This window comes from Furipterus horrens, unplaced genomic scaffold (assembly GCF_987537825.1).
Source record: "Furipterus horrens unplaced genomic scaffold, mFurHor1.1.pri manual_scaffold_5, whole genome shotgun sequence".
In the NCBI taxonomy this organism is placed as follows: domain Eukaryota; kingdom Metazoa; phylum Chordata; class Mammalia; order Chiroptera; family Furipteridae; genus Furipterus; species Furipterus horrens.
The window spans coordinates 153,730,439-153,758,270 of NW_028327175.1; the positions used below are offsets into that span (position 1 = coordinate 153,730,439).

Below are 27,832 nucleotides of genomic sequence, written 5' to 3' on the forward strand. Positions count from 1 at the left end.
AAACTGACCAAGACAGACCAGGATAAGGCAAGAGCTCCCCACCCCTGGCTGCCATTGTTCCAGAGGTCCAGAAGTACCTTTCCCCTTTCCACAGTTTGCTGTTAAGCTACTCCTTTGATTATATAAAATATCCTCAGTCTTCCGATAACCTTCTTCCTGAACTAAGCTAGTTCCAATTGGGCTTTTGTTCATTTGTACTTGAGTCCTAACTATACATATATGCTTGGGAGGTCAAAACCAGACATCAGTCAGGCCATACAAATGATATCTGGGGCAAGAGGTAGTTTGTAATTAGAACAATTATAATTTTTTCCCAATCTGCCAGCCACAGTGAAGAGAGCCATAGTAAGGAATCAGTTTTTCTGGTTCTGTGTTAAGGGCTGGTACACAATTCTCAACAGGAAGTCTTGATCACGTGTTCATCAACACATTCTCATGCGTCCCTTTTACTGACTGAATTCAAATGGCCACTGGATAGAGGAAAATGGGAGAGCCAACCCCTGATGTTTCTCTAAATATCTCTGCCTTTTATCCTATTTTCCACATGAGACTATATTTTAAATGTGGCCTTTATTTTTATTTATTTATTTATTAATCCTTACCCCTGGATATGTTTATTGATTTTAAAGAGAGAGAAATGGAAAGAGTGGAGAGAAAGAGAGAGAGAGAGAGAGAGAGAGAGACATTGATTTGAGAAAGAAACATCCATCGGTTCCCTCCCATAGGCACACTGACTGGAGATTGAACCCATGACTTTTTGGTGTACAGGACAATGCTCCAACTGAGCCACCCAGCCAGAGCTGGTCTTTACTTTTAAATGTGATTGAATGTGTTAGAATATATGCCTCCTAATTTTATAAATTTAAATCCCAATAACGACTGATGACATTAAACCATTTCAGTTCCCATTCTGCATATTTTTGGAGCATTCCTATAGGTCAGAATATTTTCAGCTTTTGGCATATCTATTTTTACTCCTTGTAACCTTACAACTTCTCCAGCATGGACGCCTGATGCAGAACCAGTTCTCCCAAGTCAGTTGTTGAGTGAAAAAGCAACCCTGCAAGAATGTTGAAGGTAGTCTGTTGATTAATCCTTCTCTTCCACTAGGTGGTGCTGGTTGATATGTCGTCTGGCTTGTGTTTAAAAGTCTCAATCTGTTACCAATTGGTTGACCACAGGCAGCAAATGTATTTGTGGAAGCCAGGAGTTTCTGAGTCTCAGCTGGGCCTTTTCTTCTGATAGATATGTGGGCTCTTAATTTCTTTATTCTTAAATAGGGCTAATGGCCCTTTAGCTAACTGTGTCAGAGGCTATGGTGAAGTGTCCTGCTCTTTCTTGCCAGTTTTCAGAGGCCTGCTTTCTTGGGGTTTGAGATTTGGGGGCACTCTTTTCTAAGACCTAGATAGGAAAGGGGGTATTTGGCTGAGAGAGAAAAGATATAGCCTTGAGCAACCAGTACTGAACACCTCACTATTACCCTGGCCACTGGTCATTACTGTTTGGTTTCTAGGCTATTGGTAATTCTGGGGCTCTTCTTTTTGTGCACATGAGATTGCATTTTAGATATAACTTTTACTTTCAATTTAAAAAGAAAAAAACACTCTCCTAGGATCATTTAGAATATAGTTTACAAAGAAATATTTTACAGAATTCATGTACGGATGGGATAATGTCTGATGCAATAGTATTTCATTTATCAGGCATCATCAGAGAAAGAGGTGTTGTGTACAAGCAAATTTTTCAGATATTCAAACTTTATTTTTTCCATGCCAAATCCTTTGAAAATTATGCATGATTGGAATAAATTATAATAGTCCGGAAATATATTGTGTGTGCTCTGCTAAATTTAATTTATTTAATAACTCATAATCATTACTTTTATCCATTTATTTTTTTATTCTAAGAGCTGCTTCATAATGTAGCACTTCTGCCCTGAAAAATTGCTAAATGCTCCTACCATTTTTCCTAAGCACACTTTACTTTTTTCTGTTTTTCAAGTTCACAATCAATTCACATCTTATGCTCGATACCAGATTGGCAGGCTGCTCAGTGTGGGGTAACCCAGGTGCTAATCTCCTCAACTGAAGTTCTGCATACTAATATCTTTGGGCAGAGGAACCTGCTCCTTTTTTTGCCTTCCATGAGGACCTCTGTACTCTTGAACATCTCAAACCCCAGGGAAGTTTCCCAGTAATGGTCCAACATGAGACCTCACTCTGGACTCCGTCACTCCCTGACCACCTCCTTCTTATTCATACTCCATAATGAAAAACAGTTTTATTAAAAACACAAAGGAAATAGCATTAACACAGTAAAATCAGGAGAGAGGGGGAAATCTACAAAAGTCAGAGTTAAGTGGTAGGTTCTTACCAAAAAATAAGAGGCAAAAAAAGAGAAATAGCAGACACAACTACTTTATCCATAAGAATAGATACCCAATTCAAAATGGCTTAAGATCAAACATTTACCAAACAGAAAAGAATCTGAAAAATATCAAGAAAGGTGGATACAAGGGTTCAAAGCGTCTCCAGTACCTGATCACTCTCCAGCTCTGTCCTACTTTCCTTTGTCTTGGCTCCTGCACACACCTGCCTTCGCCATTCATGGCCCCTAGCAGATCCAGTCCAGTAGTACAAGCATCTCAAAATCAACTATCATTGGCTGGACTTAGGTCTCATGGCTCCTTAAAGTCAATTATTATGAAAGTCTGTAATACACTGATTGGCCAGATCTGGTCTACATGTTATCTCTAGAGATAAAAGGATGGGTCAGACAATCGTAACCACATGGACCTAGAATTTAGAGTTTGAGCATAGTCATTCTCCAAAAGAAAAATAATTGTATTGTTACCAGTGTAGGTATGAACGGGGCTGGAAGGATAAAACCAACAGATTTGTGCTAAAGGAGCTAATTAAGATAAGCAAGTCAAGCCTGGACACTGACTTCCCAACTCCTATTATGACCACATGCTGGCCTTCCCATTGGGTGCCTACCTACCATACGACCTGTTTCCTGAAGGTTCTCCTCTCACCTCCATCTGCTCCCGGGAACAATCAGGGATGGAAGAGGGAGAAGGCAAGGCTGCTGCTGGAATCTCCATTTCAAACCTCTGTGAATTCTCCAAGATCTTTTATCCTATTGGTCAGTTACTCAATTACTTCAGCTAATTTTTCTGTCTTTACGCAGGTCTTAAGTGGGCCCAAGCTCATGACTACTTTGATTATTTAGAAAATAATCAAGTATAGATCAATGGCTAGCCCCATGTCACTCTAATGGTTGAGCACGCTATCAAACAAGACGGCTGCCTGTGAAGTCAATCTAGATCATCCTTCCCCACTATTGAACTAGAAGTTCGAAAGTTCTTGAGAAATCCATGGATTCCTTCCTTCCTTCTCTTCTTCCTTCCTTCTCTTCTTCCTTCCTTCTTTCCTTCCTTCCTTCCTTCCTTCCTTCCTTCCTTCCTTCCTTCCTTCCACACAGATGAACTGAGAGCCTACTATGTACCAATCACTGATGATACCACCATGAAGACAAGATTCCTAACTTGGGCCCATGAACACTGGTTTTAGCAGGGGTGAGGGTATTGCCTGAGGTTGTATGAAAAGTTCTCCGTGTTTGTGCACTTTTTCTGGGAGAGGATTTATAACCAGAGCCTCAAAGAGATCATGATCAAAAAGGTTTAAGAGTCATTGCTCCAGAGAGAAAGGGGAAGAAACAGAAACAGAGAGATGCAATCTCTGATGAGAAATTTCTGTTGTTTGGTGGGGAGCCAGGGAATGAGGGTGATTCCAGCTGAGCTCGACTTACATCATCTCACTTTCCCTAAAACCATTTCCAGCTAAGACTGAGATTCTAGAAAGTATACTAATGGTTTCTTTATTTTCCTTCTTTCCTTTTTTCCTTTAGTGGTGAATAAGCTTATTGCATGTTGATTATATTAAATTAGCCACTGCCTGTCCCCCAACCATCCCTTCCCCAAGGGACATTGAGCAATATCCTAATCAGGCCGCATGTGGAACTGGGCAGTGTCTGGCTTTCTTGTGAAGTAGATGAGGCTTGGCTTCAGTGCCCCCTTCTTCTGTTCTCCTTCCTGAATCTTTATCCTCTAAACATATGTCTCTCCCCTCAGGGCTTACCCTGTGCTCCATTCTTCTTGTTCATCTTCACCCTTACCAAAGGATTAGTTAATAACTGGGGTGTTGATTGGTAAAGGAACTCATGATTGCATTTCAAGGAAAGATTATCCAATAGATTTGAAAAGCTCTTCAGGATTCAAAGGAATGAAGCTTTGATGGTTGAATGATTGTTAGAGGAATTGCTATTTAAACTCCCAAATCACACTATAAAGGTGTCCGCTGATTCCCAAGGGAAGTGTGCACTCACAGGCTGGGATCCCAGCAAAGGGACATGACTTCCTGAGAGTTACTGCGTTTCCTGACTATTAATTTTTTTCTCTGTCAAGTAAGAAGATTGGACTATATTTTCTTCAATAGCTTAAAAATATCAGAGGAGTGAATGAGAATTCAAAAGCTACTGAGGAGAAGTCTTGGACTCAATGCACAAATAAACTCCCAACAAGCAGAAATGTCCACACACCAAATGGGAGGTAGTGGAGATTTTAGTGTTGAAGCTGGACAGCCCCTTGCAGGGTTTATTACAGAAAGGATTTGTTATGTGTGCAAATTTGTTTGTTCATTCAGCAAATAGTGAGGAAGGAGCATCTTATCTTCTAGGCACTGATGAGTCAGCATTGAAACATGACACTGACAATTTCTGCCCTAGTTAATCAGCATTTCAGACTCAGGGCCAAGCAAGTCAAGTGTCTACAGTGGCCAATTGGGATACAATAAGGAGTGGTGGGGCCTGAGACAAGCTAGGACCTCAGTAAAGGCATTCAAATGTTAAAATTATACACATTATTATGGGCCATAAAAAATAGGTCTGCAAGCTGAATTTGACACTGATCACAAAGTGATATCCATGGTTCAAATAACAATAAAGATTTATTAAGCACTTGCCCTGTGCCAACAATGTTCTAGGTGCTTTACACATATTAAGTCACTTATTCCTATAATTAAGGCACTCTTATTAGGGACAATTATTATCTTCATCTTACAGATGAGAAAGCTAAGGCACCAAAGAGTTAAATTAGAAACCAAAGTCGTGTAGCCAGCAGAAAAGACTGACTTCAGACCCATTTATGAAACTCTGTGTTGCTTCTACATAGATGATTTCTCTGAGTCTGAACTTTTCTGATTGTATGGAATTGGTCTTATTTACTCAAACTGAAGAAAGTAAGTTAGTGAGCAAGTTTTGTTTACTTCTCTTCTACAATGAGCTGCTTTACATAGATTACAGTGAAGAGAGTCAGAATTCATTTTAGACTTGAACCAGAAGGACTTCTGAAAATACATCTCATTTTCAAAATTGTCTTCTCAAAAGTACGTAAGCCCCAAAAGATGCTAACGTCAGATGGTATCCATCTTTGCTAACAAACCAAAGGTTGGAGTGGAGCAGTAAACAAATAATCTAAGAAGTAGAAAGGATCTCATCATCAAGCATAATTGTTATAACTTATTGATCAGATATCTTCCACTTCTTAAATTTGACCACTTTGTGGTTAGTGCACAAGTGTCCTAGTTAAAAGAGTGAGTGATTTGCTTGTTCCTTTGACGTGTAAAATAGATTATGGTGGGCAGTGGTTTCACGTTAGAATCATGGGAAATCAACACCTTGCCTCTTTAAAACAGTACGGTAGTGATGACCCTTGCTAGGCCATACTCTACATAATCTAAATATAGAATTTTCAAGTTGAATGGGTCCCTGGTGCCTGTACTTTTCAAAGCACCCTAGATAATTATAAGTTAGACATAGTGGAGGGCAACTTCCCTAGAGCAAAACGAGATCTGGATTTGGGGAGAAGAAAGAGGGGAGACGGCAGCAGAGGCCTCAAGTAAGAGGGTACCCAGGTCATCAGAAAAGAAGAGGCCATGGGGCTTATCTCCTTATTACACACACACACACACACACACACACACACACACACACACACACACACACACCTTTTATCTGTCTAGTCTATGTCTAGAAAAGAAGAAGAAGACAACAGTAAGAAGAAATGAATAAAAAGTCACTACCCAGCTTCGGGCCCAGCTGGGTCTCTATAGCATAGATTTGTAGGAGACCCTATTGGCATGGCACTGTGGTTTTCCTTTGAAGTACTCCATCCTCTGTCCATACAATTGGAAAGAGCAGGTTTGGGCATTACCTAGTCATTTGGGCAGATAAGATGGACACAGAGGCCTCTCACTAACCACAGAACTAAGAGGTGACAGCAGGCAGTTGATAGATATCATGAAGATTGTCCTGTGTCACAAAAAAAATGAGCCAGTGACTCCTATGAGTAAACCACACTGCTAGTGGGCACATGTTATTCCACTGCCCAGGAAATGCCACCTGGAGTGAATTCCCTGCCCAAGGTAATAGAGGTTCACTATGGTGATATCTGTTCCTTAGATTTCTTTCAAGCCTCTCTTGCCATACTCTGGAGATTAGTTTTTTATTTCAGACAAACTTTAGATGTATAACCATCACTCTAACTATTTCTGTAATAATGACCTTCTTGTACCTCATGGGACTGCCAGATCCAGCCATGACACAGCTGATTATGAATTTGTGATTCAGTGGTCGACGTTTTAAGACAACCTTTAGCCAGTTCCAATAAGGAGGCGGCAGCCAGCATCTTCTAGCAATTATTGTAATTTATGTATTAAAAAAAACAAATAGCAATGCTCAGATTTCTTTAAGAGATTCCTGACTAACCACATAAGGATGAAGTTTCATCTGAAGGGAAACCAGCTTCTTGTTGTTCACCTCTGATCACAGGGAGTCTCAGAGTGAAGTGCTATCCGAGATTAACTTGTGGCTTTCTTTTCTTATCCCCCCTCCCTTTTGAGTTAACTATCCTCTGCTCCAGCCGGAACCCAAGAGTTAGCATGTACAGTGTGCCTTCCAACTGAACTGCCTGATTGTCTATGACTCAGCTGTCCAGAGAGACACAGCTGGCTTGGCATTGATTTTAAAAGACTTCTCCCTCTCTCCCTCTCCCTCTTCCTCTTCTCTCCCTCTCCCTCTTCAGTCAAATAGTGTGGCTCTAGAGCCAATTCCTTGTAGCTGGCTGTGAGGAACACAGAAGGAAACTCCTAGTTCTCTGGCTACAGGCTTGGGCTGGGGAAGCAACTTATAAGGTCAATGTCCCAAACCAAAGCAGACAGCAGTACAAATAAACAGCCATGGGGAGACAGACACGGAGTCAGGAAAATCCCCTACATGACTAGACTATCAGTTTCAGCAGTGCTGTGGCTGGGAACATCAAGTTCAAGTCCATGACACTGAGGCTAAAGAGTTTGCCTTGGAATAAGTGGGGTTCTCAAACCCATTTCTCCTTAGCCAATGACAACATTTTGTTAAAGAAGGAAAAATCATGTGTGGGATGGGTGGGAGTCAGTTTCAGATAATTAAAAAAATGATGCATTTTCAGTATTCGAGTTAACTGAGGTAGAAGGACAATCTAAATTAGTAAAGATCCTGAATTTTACAAGTTCTCAAAAGTCAGGGCCAGTGGAAAGGGTCCTACTGGGTTGTACTCTAAGAAAAGAGTGGGTGTTTGAGACCGTAGATGTCCATCTAAACCCTGGTTCCAACTGTAGTTTGCTGTGGTAAGTGTTACCAGAGGCTGATGTGTCATGAAGCCAATGAAGCTTATATTTCAGAATTCCTCTCTGAGAGGACACAGTTAAGGGGCACTAACAGTGTGTTCATACGGTAGCGTGTTGATGTAAACTTTGCAAAAGTAAAATGCTTTGGTATTCTTTTTAATAAAAAGAGGGACCTCCCCCACTTGTATTAACTTCATACCCCTTAAAAACCTGAATGCACACCAGTTCAGAGTGGCGTTGGGGCTGGAGGTGGTAGTGAAGGGCATTGCCTTTGCAGTTCACTCTTGTTCCTGTTGATTCAGGAATGGAGGAGGAGGTACTTTGTTGTGTGGGTCCAGCTTTTCATTTTCATTGGTGACTTAGGGTTCCTTTTTCTTCTTTCAGGCCAAGCTCTCTTGTGTCCCTTAGCACAAGTCAGTGTGTATCTACAGATACCTCTGTATTCATGATCCTTACCTTAAAAGTAAATGAGAAAGTGTGTGGGCCTGGCACAAAGAAGCATTCAATAAATGGTAGCAGTGGTAGACAGATTTAATGTGCTCAGACGGGTACCCCTATTCATGGGGACCTCACATCCTTGGCCATGGCAATTGTCCATGGTGGGCATGTGGCTCGAAGCACATCTTTCAGAGTCTTTCCCTGGTTATTTCAACTGGAGTAGGATGAAAACATGTCTTTTCTCTTCCCAAGGCTATAAAGAATAAGAACACATAGCTGGTGGCAGAGAGGTCTCCTGCCTGGTGGAAAAGCTGGTCTGAGAATGAATGGAGAAAGTCAACAGCACCCCAGTCCCTGAGTTCAGACAGCCCCATGGCGATTTTTTCTGGGTTTATGAGCCAATATATCTCCTCTTTCTTCTCAAGTAGGTTGCTTGTCTCTTGCAAGCCAAATCATCCTGACTAATAAGTCTTTTATCTGGAATTATATTGTCTTTGAAAAAATTCTTCCAGCTTTCTGTCTTTTTTTTTTTTATTAGATCAAGGTTTCTCCTTGGGCATAATCTCTGCATAATCATTCTTTAAAATTCATTTTCAATCACCTTTATCAATACAACGAACATGAATGAATTACTATACATCTTTGCCACTTTCAATTCAGCTACCATATATTGAATACCTATGATGTCCATGACAACTGGCTCCCATCTGCACTAGGCAAATTACCTGGAATCTGATGGTGCTTACATCAAAAAATAAACAAGCCTTAATTTCCCCATGCTCTATTGCTGAACAGAAGAAAGAACTCTCATGTTGGCTAATGTTGGCTGCAATTTCTGAAATATAATAATTGCCATGTAGATTCTGGATTTAAGATTTTCTGAGAGCTTGAAGGACATTTTCACCATCATAAATTTTAAAACACAGACCTAGATGTGCTGGGTGTAATAACTTTGGTCTCGCTTAAATTGTTCACAAGAGACAACTATTTCCATTAGGGATTTCTGGGAGTGATGATTTCCTGTATTGATAGGGCTGTGTGACTAGAAGGTAGGAATTTCTATTGAGTATACATAGATGTATGCCACAACTCAAATTGAGTTAGTCAACACTCAAATCAATGTTGCCAAGAGTGAGACCTTTCAATTAAATAGATAAGTATGACATAACTAGTTTATAATATCTATGATTGACTTTTTAAATGATACTATTGAAGAACTTGAAAACTGTCCTTTTCATAAATAGGTTATATATATATATTAGACTTGAAACCTAATTTTGATGTAAAATAGAAAAATGTATTTTAGCTCAGTTCACTATCCTGGTTTTGACAAATTACATACTAGAAAGATCCAAATTATAGACTGAATTTGAATGGTAAATTACCTTGAATACAGTATTGGATTGGAATTCAGAAATTCTACATTCTTGTCTTAGCTCTGTTCCTAAATTACTGCAACTAGCCTGAGCCTTAGTTTCTTTATCTGTAAAATGATATGGTTCAACCAAATAATGACTGCCATTTAGCTATTACATTGAGCTATTACTATGTGCTAGGCATTGTACTAGCACTCCATGTACATTATTATAGCACCATTTATTTCTCCCATTATTTATTTTATTAAGTAATACCTTTTTTAATCTCTTTACACATAAGGACACTGAGGTTCAGAGAGCCAAAGAAACTTTCCCAAGACCTCATATGCTTCTGTAGGTGGCACAGTAAAAATTCAGACTATATTAGACCAGGTCAACATCCCACACTTAACTATTTGATACCGCTAGTCTTGCTTGAATGATGTCAAAGATTCTTCCAGCTTTAAAGCACTGTTCTTCCATGTCTATGTAACAGTCTATTTCAGGGTTAACAGGGTTTCATTGTTATTTTAATAATTTGGACCAGATTGTGGCAGTTAATTTCTGATTAAACCAATTGTAATAAAAATGTGATCTCAGACCTATTTATTCAATTATAACTGGCTTAGAACTAACTTTTAGCAAAATTAAGAAATAATAGACAAGAAAACACAGATGGGTATTTGATTTCATAGCTCCTGACCACATTACATATTTTTAGACGAATCCCCATTTAGGTGAATTCTGTCATGAAAGAGAATTAACCATTCCCGATTCTTTCTCAGTTAGCAAAATCCTAAACAAAACACTCATTTTATTCCCTGGTCTCCAATCCCCTTACTCTACCCCAGCCACCACAAACACTGACTGACCGTGTGGTTTGACAGGTAGTTGATGGTGGTGGTAGCGATTTTTATTCTACTCCACCTCCTCCAGAGGGACTTTGAGATTCCAAGCAAAATCTATTAACAAGCTCATGTTTAGCTTCTAGAGTGTTCAAGGAGGATCTGAGGGATGGAGTTGCAAAGAAATGCCTTGTAGTTCTCTCAACAGTGAGGGCACAGATGAAGCAGATAGAAATATAAAACAGTAAAGAATAAAGGGTAAATGATACCCTAGGGACTTCTAACTGCTATGGTAAAAATAAGGGGAAAATGATGATTAATGCCTGGGGTGGGAAAGAGAAACAGAGTCCTGTTATAGGCAAGACTTGGATCTGTTGGAGAACCTCAATGAAGCACAAAGAAAGAAATGAACTTGACATGCTATAGCAGTGTGAGGAGACTTCCTGTAGGGAGCAGACTTCGAATCCAAACCTCTAGTTAAAAACTGGAAAATTCCATCAGAAAAGGTTGTCAAGGGCAGACACCACATTTCTTTTGCTCATTACTATGCGCCTGTGCTTGTAACAATACTTGACACAGAGTAGGTATTCAACTAATGTTTACTAAGTGAATAAATAAAATATCCATCTGCTTTAAATACCTACATGTTGTATTTCACATAGATCTGTGGCTCTCAAAGTGTGGTATCTGGACCAGCATCATTGACATCACCTGGGAACTTGCTAGAAATGAAGGTTTTCAGGCCCCACTCCAGACCTGTTCAACCAGAAACTTTAGGGTCGGGGCCCAGCAGTTTGTGTTTGAACAAACCTTCCAGATAATTCTGATGCTTGCTAAAATTCAAAAACCACTGATGGAAGACCAAAACCTAATTACGGCAATTTTACCACGGCCTCTAAAATTTAAGATACTACATTTTCTCTTCCCAGCTTGCTCCCAAACGGAAGGATGGGAATAGTAGAAAACAATCAAACAACAAAAAAGGAAACACTGAGTTGGGAGTCACACTCACTACACCTGAGTAACTGTGTTGATTCACTCAGCTGTCTTGTAATTGTGGGGAGCCTGTGTTGTGTTAAGGAGTCGGGTGGGACAAAAGGGGTGGGGCTCTTCTTAATCTGCATTTTCAAAGCAATGTATGGGAGTATTATTTAGCCATAAATATAAGGAAATCCTGTCATACGCAACATTAATGGATCTTCAGGACATTACACTAAGTGAAATAAAGTCAAATACTGTATGATTGCACTTATATGTGGAATTTTTAAAAACAACAAAAACGCAAAGGCACAAGGGCTGGTCACAAGGTACAAACTTCTGGCTATAAGTCCTGGGATGTAATGGATAGCAAGAGTGGCTATAATTACCAATGCTGAAGTGTGTATTTAAAAGTTGTTAATGAGTAGATCTTAAAAGTTTCATCACAAGAAAAACTGTGTGGTGATGGATGTTAACTTATTGTGGTAATCTTTTCTTTTTTTTTTTTACTCTATTCACAAACATTTTAAGTTTTTCTTTATTTCAGAACTGTCTTTATGTACAGACATCATAAAAAATGAACATATGCTGGAGATTTTCCAAGGAATGGAAGCTGGAAATAAAAGTTAAGGGCAATCAGAAGAACTGAAATTGTCCCAGGGAAGCTCTGAGGATCACACTTCCTTAAACGTCCTTGATAAGTTCTTCAAATTCTTCCTGTGTGACCATGTGGCCATTCTGGCCAGGCTGCATGGTGGCTGGCTCCATGTTAGCTGCATTCAGCTTCTCTTTCATTACTTGTTTAAGCATGATGAGTGAAGACTTGATGGCTTCTTTCATTCATAGACTTGTGCTTAATTTCTTGCAAGGAGCTCTGAGCACCCTCTGAAGCAGAGCCAAGTGCTCAAGCAACAAACTGTACGAAGGTCTCAGACGGGTCCATATGAAGCAGCTGAGGTCCTTTCTCATCAACTCCTCCAAAACAACAGTGCTCCTCCAAAGGGAGGAGACATGATATCCAGATCTGCACTGGACACAGTCTGGGTCCCACTCTCCACTGTCATTGTCTCACAGTTCTGAGTCTCTGCTCTGGCTTTATCGATTAAAGTCCACTCAGGGCACAACCTATATGAGTATCAATCACTATGATTTTCTCAATGCTGCTGGGCTCCAGGAGTGAGGCGGTAATGCTCTTCTCCACAGCTAGGCACACTCCCTCTGATGTCTGGATTCCAATGGCTATAGAACCAAGCTTGATAGCCTGAATGGAATGTTCCACTTGAAATGATCTTCCTACAGGAGGAGAAGTATTCACAACCCCAACCCTGTCATGTTCAAACCAGGTGAGGAACACGGCGAGGAAAGAAAGTGGCAGCAGCTATGCAGAGGTTTTGTGCACTGTATATATATCAAGTGATTATATTTACACTTAAAACTAATATGATTTATATATTAGTTATATTTCAATAATAAATAAGTGGGTAGATACATAAATGTAATGAGTGCTTATTAAATGAAATTAATTCTATCACAGTAACTGTCAATAAATTATTTAATCTTTGACCATCCTTTGGGATTCATTACTTTTTGTTGTTTACTATTCAGCTTAATAGTCTTATAAATGCATCAAATTAATTAATATTTCTTTAATCATTAAACAGTCAACATTCCTTTAAGTATCCATATATAGCTCATAATAAAATAATTTAAAACAGATGGCCCAATCAAATAAATACTTCCCAAATATTTAAATATTGATTGTGAATGCAAATACTTCTCAGCATTTGCTTATTTAAACCACAATTCTACCATAATAATTTATCTTTAAGAATTTAAACACTTAAAAGGAGTGCACATATGCTACTAAAATAATAAAGTGGTGGTCTGTACACTGAAACAAAAACTAGTTCTCCAAATGTTAACACCTTAGATTTAAATATCATTATTTTATTTGTATTTCTTCCCAGCTTTGCCTCTCTCAAGTTTCAATAATTGTAGTATTTTTTTATCTCCTCTGACCAAAGAAAAAGGACCAGTCTCAGAAATGAGGCCGATTCATCGTTTTGGAACCCACCGTGACACAGCCTTCCACAGGGTCAGTCTGTGTGACTACCAGTGCCGGCGAACTGTGGGACCTGCTTTACCAGTTCTGCTTGGTCTTTATTAATCCACTTACAGCACCTACGCTCCTCAGAATTGCCCTCAATCCCAACCATTTATTCCTCCCTGCTAATCCAGAAAGTAAAAAGTACTTAACTATAAAGTATGGCCTTATTTTTTATTCTTGTTTGTTTGTTTATTTATTTATTTATTTATAGAGAGAGGGGAAAGGAGAAAGAGAGGGAGAGAAACATCACTGTGTGGTTGCCTCTCACTCGCAACCCCAAGTGGGTACCTGATGTGCAACCTAGTCGTGTGCCCTGGCTGAGAATTGAACCAGCGACACTTGGTTTGTAGGTCGACACTCAATCCACTGAGCCACAGCAGTCAGGTGGACTTATATTTTAAAGAGATGAGACAAAATATTCACTTATAATTATATTCCCTTAATTTAAAGAATCAATAAGTTATTAAATATGACCTATTATATTAATGCTCTTGTATTACAGTAACATTTTTATATACTTTATATCAATCTTCTCCTTTGTGAAACATTGGGAACAATACTTTTTCCTAGATAGTTGCAACCTATTTTGATTAAACACTATGTAAGTTATTTTACTTCACAGTGCTCACCCTGGGTAAGGGGAATCCCCTTACATGGGCTTTTTTGTCCTTTGAACAGTGCCTCTCGCATTTTATAGAGGTAGCACAGGCTGTCCCAGACCCACCCTGACTTTTCCCTGGCCTCAAAACATAGAATTAGCTACCTTCCAAAGACCGTGGTGTCCTTCAGAGGAGAAAACTAAGAGATCCAAATGTGAGCACAAATCTGCACAAGAACAGGTGGTAGGAATACTGATTGAAAAGAACTGGAAAATGTATGTGCATCTTAAAGGAAGGCCACTCATTCACATAGAATTTGGCACTTTAGTGTGATGTGTTTACATACGCTTCTTTTCCTACAGGATGTGGCTTCATCAGTCACTAACACTCCCTTCTACACTGACAATAGAGCAACAACATTCTATGATCCCATTACTTACTTCACACCAAAAATTAATATCTTGTTGTAGGTCCTGTGGGCTTTTTTTTTCATTAACAAGTCACTTGTTAATATTTTCATCTTTAAAAGAGGAATGATTCTCCAATGAAAGGGTTAAATTAAATATTGTATAAGTCATGAAAACGAAAACTATTTTCTACCTATTCCAACTATACACAATCTCCTCAGGGCTCCAAGAACACACCTATGTTTTCCTGTTTCTTTATCTTTGCTCACTATGCTCCCTCCTGCTAAAATGCCCTTTCTCCTTTAGTACCTGTAGAAACCAGTTGCAGCTTAAATTGTTGCCTCCTCTGAGAGCATCCCCAGGCTTCCAGGCAGGATGAGTCCTTTCTCTTGTGTGCTTTAGTTTAGGAGTATGTACCCCAATAATTCTGCTTTTTAAAACTAATGGATTATGTGGTTTTTGTAAACATCCATCTCCTCTAATAAGTTCTTGGAGGCCAGAGATCATGTTTCTTATACCTATAGCCTCACACAGCACCTTGTATAAAGTAAACAAGAGGTGTTTGCAGAGTCAAATTGAATGTTAATTGGGTTAAATCACTCACTGATGTTCTATTACTGTACAATTGAACAAACTCAAAGAGTTATTGATGAGCAGGATGAATAATTATATAAAACGCTCGACTTACTCTGATATCATTGCAGCCTCTTAGAATTGAAGAAGTGTGGGCTTCTCAAACTGTATAACAGAATTACCTAAGAGGCTTGTTAAAAATTCAGATAATCAAGCTTTTCTCCAGAGCTAGTGAATTGGAATCTCTGATGATGGAGCAGGCAATCTGTATTTTTGACATTTGCTCAGGTGGTTATTATGCATACCAGTGTTTAGACTGGCTTTGAAGGAAAGAGTCAGAGAGCTTAGAAGCAGACAAGGTAGATGTGAGAGATTGCATAGGCAGAGAAAATTTAGGTGTTTGTGGGATAAAAAGTTGGTTGGAACAGAAACCATGGATTTGGTGAGAAATCCAGGTCCTCAACTCACCCAGTACAGAAATCTCACCCAGAGACCTCTGACAACTATCCCGCCCTCCTTCACATTATCTTCTAAAAGCCCCTTTAAACAAGGCTTCTGCTGCTGCAGTAGCTACATCCCTCAGGATATGAACCAAGGTGTGTGTGACAAAGCAAGGAAGGGGGTCCTTTTAAATTCCTAATATTCTCTCCTAATAACTAGTGAAATTTAAAAATAAACTCCCTTGTGGAACAACATTTCTGCCCTGCAAATGAAGTGTACTTAAATGAATGTGAGATTTGGTTCTGGGACAGGTCAATTTGATTCCTAGCATTATCACTTGCTGACCGTGTAACCAAGGGCAGGTCAATAAGGCTCTCTGAATTTTTGTCTTGTTCTCTGTAAAATGGAGATTTGAGAACCTCCTTCACTCTCAAGATCGAGATAGGGACTTTTTGAGAGGCAATTGCATATGCAAAAATGCCTTATTAAAACCTCAAGGTGGTCATTGTTTGTTATTATTTTCAACTCATGTGCCAATTTAAAATGCTTACTCCCAGAGCATTTCTTTGACTCCCCCAGCTTCTCTCTGCTGGTAAAGTGGCCTCTGAGTGCAGCTTCACTACAGACACAAGTGACATCTACGATGCACACAAGGCCTCCACCTCATTGCTCGTCATGGTACATATTAGGGGTAATGGCTTGGTCCCTCCAGTTTTCAGGCATAAAACGGAAGTGAGGTTGCCTATTTACCTAGATGACAATGCCCTACACAACCCATGCATGGATCCTGTTTCTGTTCACTACCATTGTCCTGTCTTGAGGCATGTTGAGCACTACTTTTGTCAAATGCCTGAGCTAATATTCAATTCAATTCACAGTGGATATGAGCCATATAGCTCAGAGCAAGCACTTTAGAAAAAAGTAAATGAGGCCACATCATCATCTGTTGAATGAAAATCAGTCCTTTTGATGGCTTAGGCCCTCCCTCTGCTGTAGCAGGAACATTTTTATCCAACTTATCAATTGCCCAGAGCCCCCAGAGCACCTTGTACAGATATTCACTCAATATTCCTTGAATTGAATATACTGTATATTTTTATTCAAAAGGATCTTAGTTTCAGACACATTGCATTGGTGAGTGGGTGGTTATAACTTAACACTGCTCTGTAGAACTCAAAGTTCTGTATGCTACTTCAACAGAATCTCTCATTGGGAAGAATCCTTGACAATCCAGCATTTTCCAAAATATGTTCCATATACAAAAAATTAGTGTTGTAATTCTATAAGATACTCCTTGAAGAGCAGCGGGGGCCACTGTAAAATAACTTTAGGAAGCACTGCTCACCCTTTCTTGGGAGGTCTTGATGCACAATGCCACATTAAAGGCTCTGAGAAGTCCTGCAGTGTCCTGCTTTTAGTTTTGTGGTTTCAAAACCTGTTATACGTGACACAATTTTATACATTTTGCTCTCTTGTTACCTCAAATTTCAACACCCTTAGTGGTGTGGCATGGGCTGTACATACAGTAAGGAAACCATCTCTTTTTACACTTTTAACTGCTATTCACTGCTTGTAGAAATTTATCTCTAGACTAACCTAAGTCCTAACTGACTGATCTAGGGGTGATGGTATAACCCCTGCCTTCAAAGTAAAAGTGAACAGCATTTTTTTTCTTCAACTTAATTTTTTTTTTTGAGTAGTCAATGAGTTCTCATGATTCAACTATCAAAAAGTAAGAAAAGGTGTTGAGTGAGGATTCTCCCTTCCACCCCATCCCCCATCTGCTCAGTTGCCATTTTCCATCACCAATACCAGCCCTGGAATTAACATATAATCTTAGGGTTTCGAAGAGAGTTCCAAATCAGAATGGGCTGAGCCTATTTAAGAGCTGATGGGAGAATTATGCTGCTTTTAATTTCTTGTTTAACCTTCTAGCCAATGTTCTTGTCAATTCATACATACAGATGATTTTTTATAAAAAGAGTAGGTTATTATATACATTAATTTCAAAGAACCAAGAAAGCAAGGTGCGCATAATGCCGAAGAGGTTGCACCACTCCAAGATGAAGGGTCGCCCACGCATCAACACCAGTTGTGCCAGCAACCCAGTTAAGACCCAGCAATTCATCAACAAGATGGAAGATGCACTCGGCGAGGGAGTGGCGGCAGATGACATTATCGAATCCAATTGGCCACGTCTCCGCGACGCCATATACAACTCCGCCATTATTGCTTACGGGAAGAAAGAGAGGAAGAACGCTGACTGGTACGAGGCTCACTGGGAAGAAATGGAACCCGTGATCGAGGCTAAGAGGAAGGCCCTACTGGCTTACAAGGTCACGCCCACTCCCAGTACACTTCAAGCTCTACGGGCTGCCAGGAACAAAGTCCAGAAGACCGCCCGCCACTGTGCCAACACCTATTGGCTAAACCTGTGCAGAAGCATTCAGGAAGCCGCCGATATAGGCAACGCACGAGGAATGTATGAGGGTATCAAGAAGGCAACAGGCCCAATCCCCTCCAAGATCGCCCCCCTTAAGTCCAAGACAGGTGAGGTCATCACTGACCAGGAACAGCAAATGCGGCGGTGGACCGAGCACTACCTCGAGCTGTACGCAACGAAGAACACCGTAACAGACACTGCTCTTAACGCCATCCCAGACCTACCAGTCATGGAGGAGCTAGACACCCCACCTACTGCGGCAGAGCTCGGCAAAGCCATCGACCGCCTCGCTTGCGGGAAAGCACCAGGAAGCGACGGAATCCCTCCAGAAATCCTAAAGAGCGGGAAACCAGTCCTGCTACAGCCGCTCCACCATCTACTCTGTCTCTGCTGGAAGGAGGGTTACATCCCCCAGGATATGAGAGACGCCAACATTATCACCATGTACAAGAACAAAGGAGACCGCAGCGACTGCAACAACTACCGGGGCATCTCTCTCCTCAGCGTCGTCGGCAAAGTATTCGCCTGGGTCGCTCTTGCCCGCCTGCAGACCCTTGCTTCCCGCGTCTACCCAGAGTCCCAGTGTGACTTCAGAGCTGGCCGATCAACAGTGGACATGATCTTCTCCCTACGCCAGCTGCAGGAGAAGTGTCACGAGCAGCATAAACCACTCTACCTCGCCTTTATTGACCTCACGAAGGCGTTTGATCTGGTCAGTCGAAGCGGACTCTTCAGCTTGCTACGGAAGATTGGCTGTCCACCACATCTGCTTGCTGTGGTCATGTCCTTTCACGACAACATGCACAGCACAGTGTCCTACAACGGCGCAACCTCTGAGGCCTTCCCAGTCAGCAGCGGAGTAAAGCAGGGCTGCATCCTCGCGCCTACGCTGTTCGGAATCTTCTTCTCCATGCTCCTCCAATACGCCTTTAAGGACTGCAGCGAGGGTGTCTTCATTCACACCAGATCCGATGGCAAGCTCTACAACCTGGCCCGTCTACGAGCCAAGACCAAAGTCAAAGAGGTGCTCATCCGTGAGATGCTCTTCGCCGACGACGCAGCTTTGACATCACACTCCGAAGAGGGACTCCAGCAGCTAGTCACTTGCCTTTCCCACGCATGCAAGGAGTTCGGACTAGCCATCAGCCTGACGAAGACGAATGTTATGGCTCAAGGCACGGGGACTCCCCCATGCATCACCATCGACGGATACACCCTGGAGGTTGTCAACGACTTCACTTACCTCGGGTCCACCATCTCGAGCTCTCTGTCAGTCGACTTGGAGGTCAACCGGAGAATCGCCAGGGCAGCCACAGTTATGGCCAGACTGAACCGGCGAGCGTGGAACAATTCCAGCCTCACTGAGAAAACCAGACCGCGCATCTACCAAGCCTGCGTACTCAGCACTCTCCTCTATGGCAGCGAGACGTGGACCACCTACGCAAGGCACGAAAGGAAACTCAACAGCTTCCACATGAGGTGCCTGCGACGCGTCCTGCATGTCGCCTGGCAGGATAAGGTCCCCAACACCGAGGTGCTGAAGCGAGCCAATATGAGCAGTTTGCATGCAGTTCTTAGCGAGAGACGCCTCAGGTGGCTCGGCCATGTCAAAAGAATGGATGCAGGCCGTATCCCCAAAGACCTCCTCTACGGCGAGCTAGCAGAAGGCAAGAGGATGACAGGGCGCCCAAAACTGCGGTTCAAAGACATCTGCAAAAAGGACATGACACAATGCTCCATCAATCTCAACACATGGGAAGTTCAAGCAGACGACCGCCTAGCCTGGAGGCTCGCGGTCAGGCAAGGTACGTCACGTGCAGAGGCTGCGCGCAACGAGGAGGCGGTCCAGAAAAGATCGAGGCGGAAGCAGCGTCAACAGCAGCAACAACAGCCATCTGCCTTCACCTGTACCAAGTGCGGCAGGGATTGTCACTCCCGAATCGGACTGCACAGCCATTCTCGGCGGTGCAGATAGACTCTCAAGAAGCTACGCCATCGTCTCTCAAGACGGACGGCTGCCGACGACGAATTTCAAAGAGCAAAAATTGTTTATCCTTGTCCTAAAGGTCATAACAATCACAAAATTGGTTTCTGCTTTAAAGCCTTAATTTGCTCATGTGAAGAAAAGATAAGAAATAAGTTTATGGAAGGCCTGTAAGTCTTGGATTTGGCAAACCAGAGACTTTTAGAAGGAAAGAGGTTGTATGTGTCAAGTTCATGAACAAACTAAAATGCAAAGTCTCCTTCCAGCCCTGCCATACAGAGACTTCTCCAGGATACTTCATTGCTGATATAAAAATATGCATCATGCAAATGCAAAGAAAAAGACATAAAATACCAAAGGAGATATGCCAAAGGAATGATTTAAGTATCATTAGAAGGCTAACAAGCAGGGGACCAGGTAGAGGGAAAAGATAGCCCCAGATGACAGAGTGAAATATTCAATAGCAATGCTATTTCTTTTTCAGTTTTAAGCCACTGATGTAGTGGGTTTGGCCTATCATGAAGGCAGTATAACAGATGGGTAAGAGGATTTAGAGTCAGTCAGGATGTTTTCATGTCCTAGCTCTACACTTAGTTTCTGTGTGACATTGGGCAAGTTACTTAACCTCTCTGTGCCTCTATCATATCCGTAAAATGGGAAAATAAGAGCTCCTACTTCACAGGATTATTATGGAGTTCTAAGAGATGGAGCCTATAAAGAATTTAGACAAGTGCTTGATCCAGATGGATTAGTATTTGCTGAATAGAGGTGATTTTTAAGAGAATAAGTAGGTGAGCTATTTATGCTGTATCCTTACCCCATCCAAGTAAAAATCCATTCACTTAAAAGTTCAGACTGAGAGCATGTTGTTGCTGGATACATTGGTTAGTGTCTACCTGAATACTCTGATTTTTTGTTGTGAGTGGTTCCTGTTCTTTCCTTTTGCTACCGCCTTAGAAAATTCTGATGTATCCAGAGGACTTGGACCTTGCTGGGTGTTTGAAACACTGAAAGACAATTTCAGTTCCAATGAAGAACAAAGTCAGATTCTCGCCCTTTATCTCAGTCCCTGGAAGTGGGTTAGTGGATCAGAGTCATCTCATTAATTTATAGGAATGGCTAAGAGAAAGATCCATTCCAAATCTTATCCATTAACTCAATACAAACTGCACTGAACCATGTTCCTTACATTAAATAGAAATAATAACTTGGAAAATAGTATACTGTACTTCAGTCTAACATCCAGCTGTAAAATAAGAACCACATTGCTGATGTCAGCAACTAGGAAGCTGTAGCCTGTAGAAAGTCTTTGGGACTCTAGCATCCGCTTATATTTATAACATTTTTTTTTCTTTTGCCATTTGAATTAACACATCAACTTAGACTTTCAAAGAGAGATCCAAATCAGAGAGAGCTGAGCCTATTTAAGAGCTGATTGGAGAATCACACCATTAAAGTAGCTGTTGCACAACAAATGAGGAATAGAGTTACTTCAGAAACTAGAAATCTACAAATTTCCTCAGAACTAAGATCTCCAGACAGTTCTCAGACACTGGAGGAAGTCTAAGACTTTGGAACCACCACAGTATAGTGAAGGAGGGGAATTCTTTCACATGTAACCAGTGAAGTAATGGCTAGCTGGACTTAACAAAATATTCAAAAATTTCCAGGAAATATGCAAGCTATGGATCACCAGTTATTAACTGTAGTTGTGTATGTCTCATCGGAGCCTTCAAGATGTGAAAAATAGTACTTAATATCTCTCTGGATGATTCTGTTCTGGAATCTGCTAAATGACATGAAAATTGTCCTCTGTTATGGATGAGAATAATAAACTCACAAAGTAATTTTTATCCCGAATTCAGACCCTGTCTGCTTCTTCCCCTCTCTGTCCACATGCTGTAATGGGATAAATGATGTTTTCAATCAGGGAGGGATGGGAGAAATTAAGAAGCTTTAGGAAAAGTATATCCTGAATTTCCATAAAACTGTCTAGGTCAGTCCAGAGTCTAGTCAGAAAGGGTATTCATGCTGCCTGGATATTTCCATTGACAGCGGAAGCAAGGCAAGGACAGCTGAGAGTGATTACACTTGTGACCCTTTCCCGGGGAGATCCTAAAGTTGAAGGTACTTGGAGGCTCACAGCTTGTTACCATTCTTCCTTTATTTCTCTGGATAAGCAGTCATGCTGAATGAATTTGTGATTCACTTAAACACTCAGGGGAATGATCTCTTGCTTCCCTGAGCCATATTTTTAAATCTGGTCTACACCACCCTTCAAACTATGAAAGAAAAAAGAAGTCTTAGAAAACCAAATGACTATCTTTTCTCAACATGGGTGAAGAATGTTTTCATTCTGTTTGTGTTATTATGGAAAAGAGTGTGCAGGAAAGGGATGGGCACTAAATTAGGGATCAGCCCTACCTGCCAGTGGGCTGGTTAAGAAAATTACTACATTTCAAGTGGTTTGAGAAGTGTCATAAAGTCTAGAAATGTAAAGTCATATCATTCTTTTGTATTTGGTGAGCCCGTCAGACTTGATAACACTACTTGACTAGTTTCCCTGGAACTACTATACAGCTAAGAAAATACGCTACCCTAAAAACCTCAACAAGACTAAAGTGTTTACCTTGAGATATATGTTTTTCTGTTTGAAAATCGTTTCACAGAACTCTGTGGTCTAACCATCGCATAGTCTTTCTTAAAAAACCAAAACAAACAGAGAACATATATTCTGCTTACACTGAACTGAAGCACTGCTTGGTCCAGTCTGCTGACGTCTTATGCTCAGATGAACTTCAGCCAACTTAAACTGTCCACTGCTCAGGTGAAATGTCCAGATGGCCTAAATAACCAACTTCACCTGCAGTTATTCAGTTATTTTGCATGGAGAGGCATAGATTAAAGCAAACCCTATAGCATACTAATTTTAACATTTTATTAATGTTCAACAGAAAATATAATTTCTGAGAATATAGTTTTAGTTTACAAAGAGGGGCCTGTGCAAAGTCTTTCCAATGATCTGTGCAACAAAACTTAATAGAGATCATTCTGTTAACAGAACATATTGTATATGAAACATAGATAGGTTCACATTCAGAGTTGCTGGCTTCACGGTATCATCCCCCCCCCCCATATATATAAAATACTTGTATACATTACTAATCCTGGAGTAAACCAGTTGATCAAGGATACCATAGCATTGCAAATAGTCAAACAATGTTTCACTACAGTTTATAGCTACTGAACTTTGCCAGAAATTCAATACACATATTCTATACCTGTTTTACTTTAGACCCTGGGAAGGAAAAGGTAGAATGTTTCAACATCTTGATGTTCCTTTATGAAGAGTGCACTTCTCACTGTCCGCAGTAAAGTGTTTGCAGACAGAGCCCTCCTGTGTGGAGTTTTGTTGGCCTGTTTCATAGATAACTGTGTCAGTGCTGAAATAGAAGATACAATGCTGAAAGTATACAACATACATGCTATGTATTGTCATTAAAGCTTTAGTTTAAACAATTATAGCGAGATAGTTTTAGTTTAGCAACTTCAAAATAGCACTGGAATTTAGATAGCTTTTGTTTTTGAAAGATTCCTAAACCATCTCCTAGAACTTAGCACTTTAGGCTTTGATTTAACTTAAACTCTCATTTATGACTAAGAGCTCTTTAATTTCTTTCTATCCAAGATTATTTTCCTCCTGGTGTAGCTTTGTATGACTTTTCTATTTTACCTGCCTGTTAGCTCAGTTTTTCACTGAATAATCCTCTAGGTTTTGGTACTAGTTGTATAGTGTAGTAGTGGAGGGGATCATGGTGGTCATAGTAGTTAGTAATAAATAGTAAATAGTAATAATAATAATAGAACAATAGCTGCTGTAGTGGAAATAGCTTGTTTTTGCTTTACTAGAGTCCATTCTTCCTTCTGGAGACCTGACCTCCCTTACTCTTGACCTGCATGGATTACACAACCCAGGCCTGACCAGCTGGAGCATTTCATCTCCTGACCCCAGTAACTAATTCACAGCTGGACATGAGATCCAACCCGGCCCATGAAACCCCATGCTAAAGTTTTCAGGAAACTCTTGGGATCTCTTTCTCCTGTGATTTCTCAACCAAGAGGATGTCTCAGCACCCATCTTGCCATCTCATGGGGACAGTCTGCCTGGGAATGAAACTAATCAGAGGAATGCAGAGCCAAGTGATTTAGAGAGAATTGTCATGAGGACCTTGGATGAGGTCCTAGATCCAGATGCTCCTGAAACCTTTTTTTTTTTTTTTTTTTTCTCTGAAGTCAGGTTGAGTTGGTCTTCTGTCACTTACAACTAAAAGAAACCTAACTGATACAGGATACAGTGGTTGCTGTGCCATTTATTAGCATTGCTTGAGTGCCAGGCACTGAGTAAGTGCTTTCACAGATGTCCTCTCATTTAATCCACATGATTATCCTGTGTTTGTTCTCATTGTACAGATGAGGAAACAGATTTTAAAAGGTTAAGTAATGTCTCTGAGGTCATGCACCTGGTGAGGAACACAAAAGCCTCTGAATTGATAATATGGGTAAAGTTGACTTTAGCATCAACTGTGACATCAACTTGAAGACATACTCAGATGGGAGGGCTGCCATTAACTTGGAACTGAGGCTATAACAGCACCAGTTATTAAGTTGGTCTTGTCAGAACTGACAACAGATGAAATGAAAGCCAGAAAAAATCCTGCTCACTTGACCACAGGGCTGGTTAGATCCTGAGATTCTCCACAGGGTACAGTAGAGAAGACAGTCCCAATGCTTCTGTGAAAAGATAGAATGTATATCAGGCTTAGAGTCTTAGTGCCTGGATGAATTAGGGTGTCTGCTGTAAAGGGACTTGGAATTGGTCCAAATGGGATTAACTAGCTAGTGAGAGATGAGGCAGAGGTTGGCCCCAGAGGTTGGAATGCCAGCAGTACTTGTGGCTTGCAGTTGATTTCTCATGGTCTGGCCCAAGGCAAGGTGAAGTCATTGTGGTTGAAGATAAAAATGATCCAAGCACGTTCACAGTGCCAGGCTAGGCCTGTCTGCCTCTCAGCCATTCCTTAGCCTTCCCCTGCCCTGCTTCTCAGGGGGACTGACCTCTGCATGCTGCCTGACACAGGCACCTATGTTAGATGGCTTCTGCCTGGGTGTGGTCAATGGCAGCCACTGGTGATAGACTGGCAGGGGGAACAAGGGTACATTAGGGTGTTTCTCTTCTTTATTCTCTGCCTCAAAATCACTCTCTGCCAGCTGCTGGGTCTCCTCCATGGCTCTAGCTCTCACTAGACAGACCCAACATGGTTCCACTTCTGCCTCCTAATCCCAGCCCCTGGACCTCTGGAAATGCTGCCTTTGTCCAAGGGGCTAGCACTGTCCTCTCCTGGTGTCTCAGCTCCTCTATCAATCAGCTGTGTAAGCAATCCCATGGTGAAAATGTTTGGAGTGTTTCCTCTTTTCCTGGCTAGCCAACCATCCCAAATACAACCACTTCATGATGGCAGCAACCCACCATTTGCGTACCCTCACAGTCCTCACAGTACTGTAGCATGTGCTAAAAATAAAGTGGTTGCTTACTCGTTGCTGTGGAATCTCTTGCCAAACTAACCCATTCATTCATTTTCTCTGTTTTCACAGGACTGCTCTGCAGAATCAAAGATCCTGTTTCTCGGCTTCATTTTAATGGACTGGCTGGTCTTCTCAACTTCCTACTTACTCCTTTGTAGGCTGCTAAGAGCTGAGCAACAGGAATCATTCCTGAAAACCTTTTCTGTCTTCTCAGTAATTGTATCAAATATCTGATTTTGTGTGGGCTGGTCTGAGAAAACATACTTCCCCTTTCACTAAAGGCAAAGCGTCCCAGCATGACTCGTTGCTGCAATTGCTTGGGTTTTTTTGTTGTTGTTTTGTTTTGTTTTGTTTTTGTTTTTTAATTTAAGAGGCAAGTCTGACTTACCATGAGAACAGTCATTGTGGCTAATGGACAGAGCATACCAATTCTCATTTAATGCAGTAAACTTCAAGAGTAGGCTTTTGTCTGAGTGGCGGTAACTCACAGTATTCTTATACTGTCGTATTGGAAAGCATCCATCATTAAATAAACATCATTTCTTTTAAGCCATTATGTCAAAGTAAAGTTAACCTGAACTCCTTGTTTTATTACTGAAAGAATCAGAAAATTCATCTTTAGCAGTGGCTTATACATCTGCCTGCCTTTGCCTTCAGAATGCCACATTTCCAAACCAAATTTTTCTTGACTTAAAAGATTCTCTGCTTCAGGAAGCAACCCAGAAGGTTCTAGATGGGCAAGTGGGGTCAACAGCACAGCTGACTGGGGCTGACTGAGCCAATGGTGCTGTGTTTTGTCGGCTGTATCATCTGTATTTCAGGTTGGCCAGAGTGGGAGAACTTTGGAAGTAATCTCCGGAAGTGAATATTTCCTGACTGGCTCATCCCTTGCTGACTCTCCAGCATTTTTTCATCTACAACTAAAACATTTTGCCTTGTATGTTCCTGCCCAGGGCCTCTTGAGACAGTGGGTGCTTTTCTTTCATTTTTCAACTTGTGCCAAATGTGTCAGGAGTTAAGTCCATCATGCATAGGTCTTGGCCCCAGATCCTTTGGGGGTGTGGCCTCTCTGTTTCTGACACAGGCTGCACAGTAACCAAATGTGTCTGAAAGGCTGACCCTTTAAGAAATCTTGGCTTGGTGCTTCTAGAGAAATGAGAACCCCATTAAAAGGAGACTGAGGAAACAGGTCTTACAGACTCTCCTATTCCTATGACCTAAGTAAAAATGAAAAGACAGTGGAAGCCATCTAGAAAAAAGAGATATCTCCTTGGATATCCAAGGAGACAACTAAGATGAAGCACCCTTAGCCTTTCTCCTTAGTATCTAACATTGGCTTTCACTTCACCTCAGACTAGGTCACCGAGGCAGGGCTATCACATCTGGCCAAAGAGGTCAACTCCAGAAAACACCATTCTCATAAACTGTGAAGCTTAATCTGCCTGGTTGTACACGGTGGCCCTATTGTAGGAGTGAGGCTTCCCTGGTACCCCTTGCTACATCTAGACCTTGACTTTGGCCTAGACCTAAATGGTCTTCTTTCCCTCAGCCCCAAATTTATCTCTCTGTAAACTATTCCCATTAGGCCTCAGTTTCTTGGCCTTTTAAAAGGGGTGATTCTTACTTCTGGAAGCTTTTATAAGCTGACAAAATAAAAGGGACTTACATTATTTGGGAAGAGTCTTCCCCAAAAAACAATGTAGTATTATTTCAAGTTGGCACTAATAAAATTACTCTTTAAGAATGAAAAATGTACCCATATGGGCTCAACTAATTCCATGTGCTGAGAATAACATGGAAATTAGCAAGGGCTAATGTGGTCCAGTGCCCCTGAGAAAAGAGGCTGACCTCAAGTCAACCATGTTTTGGAAAATTATGGGTCATAAGTGATCTTGAAACTACTATTACCCTTATGTATTAAAATGGTTCTTGAGTTGAGAATTGTAACATTCTCAACAATTGGAAATTCTATAGCTTAAAGAAGGCTTTCTTTAGAAAGAAGGGATAGAGAAGCAACAGCTAGAAGAAAAAGAAGTTCATGGAACCAATGAGACTTTCTTGGTGAGGAACAACTGGATTGTCTCTAAAGGGAAGAACCTGAGAGCTTAGAAGCAGACAAGAGAGACATGAGAGATTGAACAGGCCAAGGAAAAGTTTGGTATGTTAGTGGGATAAAAAGTTGATTGGAATGAAAACCATACATTTGATGAATGAGAGAGAGTGGATTAGTGGACTACAGTCATCACAGACCACAGACCACAGACCACAGAAGATTTGAAAGGCACTGCAGGGCCTGCTTGGTGCTCAGACATCATTGAATGTGTACTTTCTATGGCCTTCAAACCAAGTATTTGGGAAAGA

General features: G+C 41.1%; 1 pseudogene; it reads right to left on the reverse strand.

Moving 5' to 3' along the window:
* Positions 1–12,021: 12,021 nt before the first annotated feature.
* On the reverse strand, positions 12,022–25,174 carry LOC150010128 (proteasome subunit alpha type-5 pseudogene; annotated as a pseudogene).
* Positions 25,175–27,832: the final 2,658 nt, after the last annotated feature.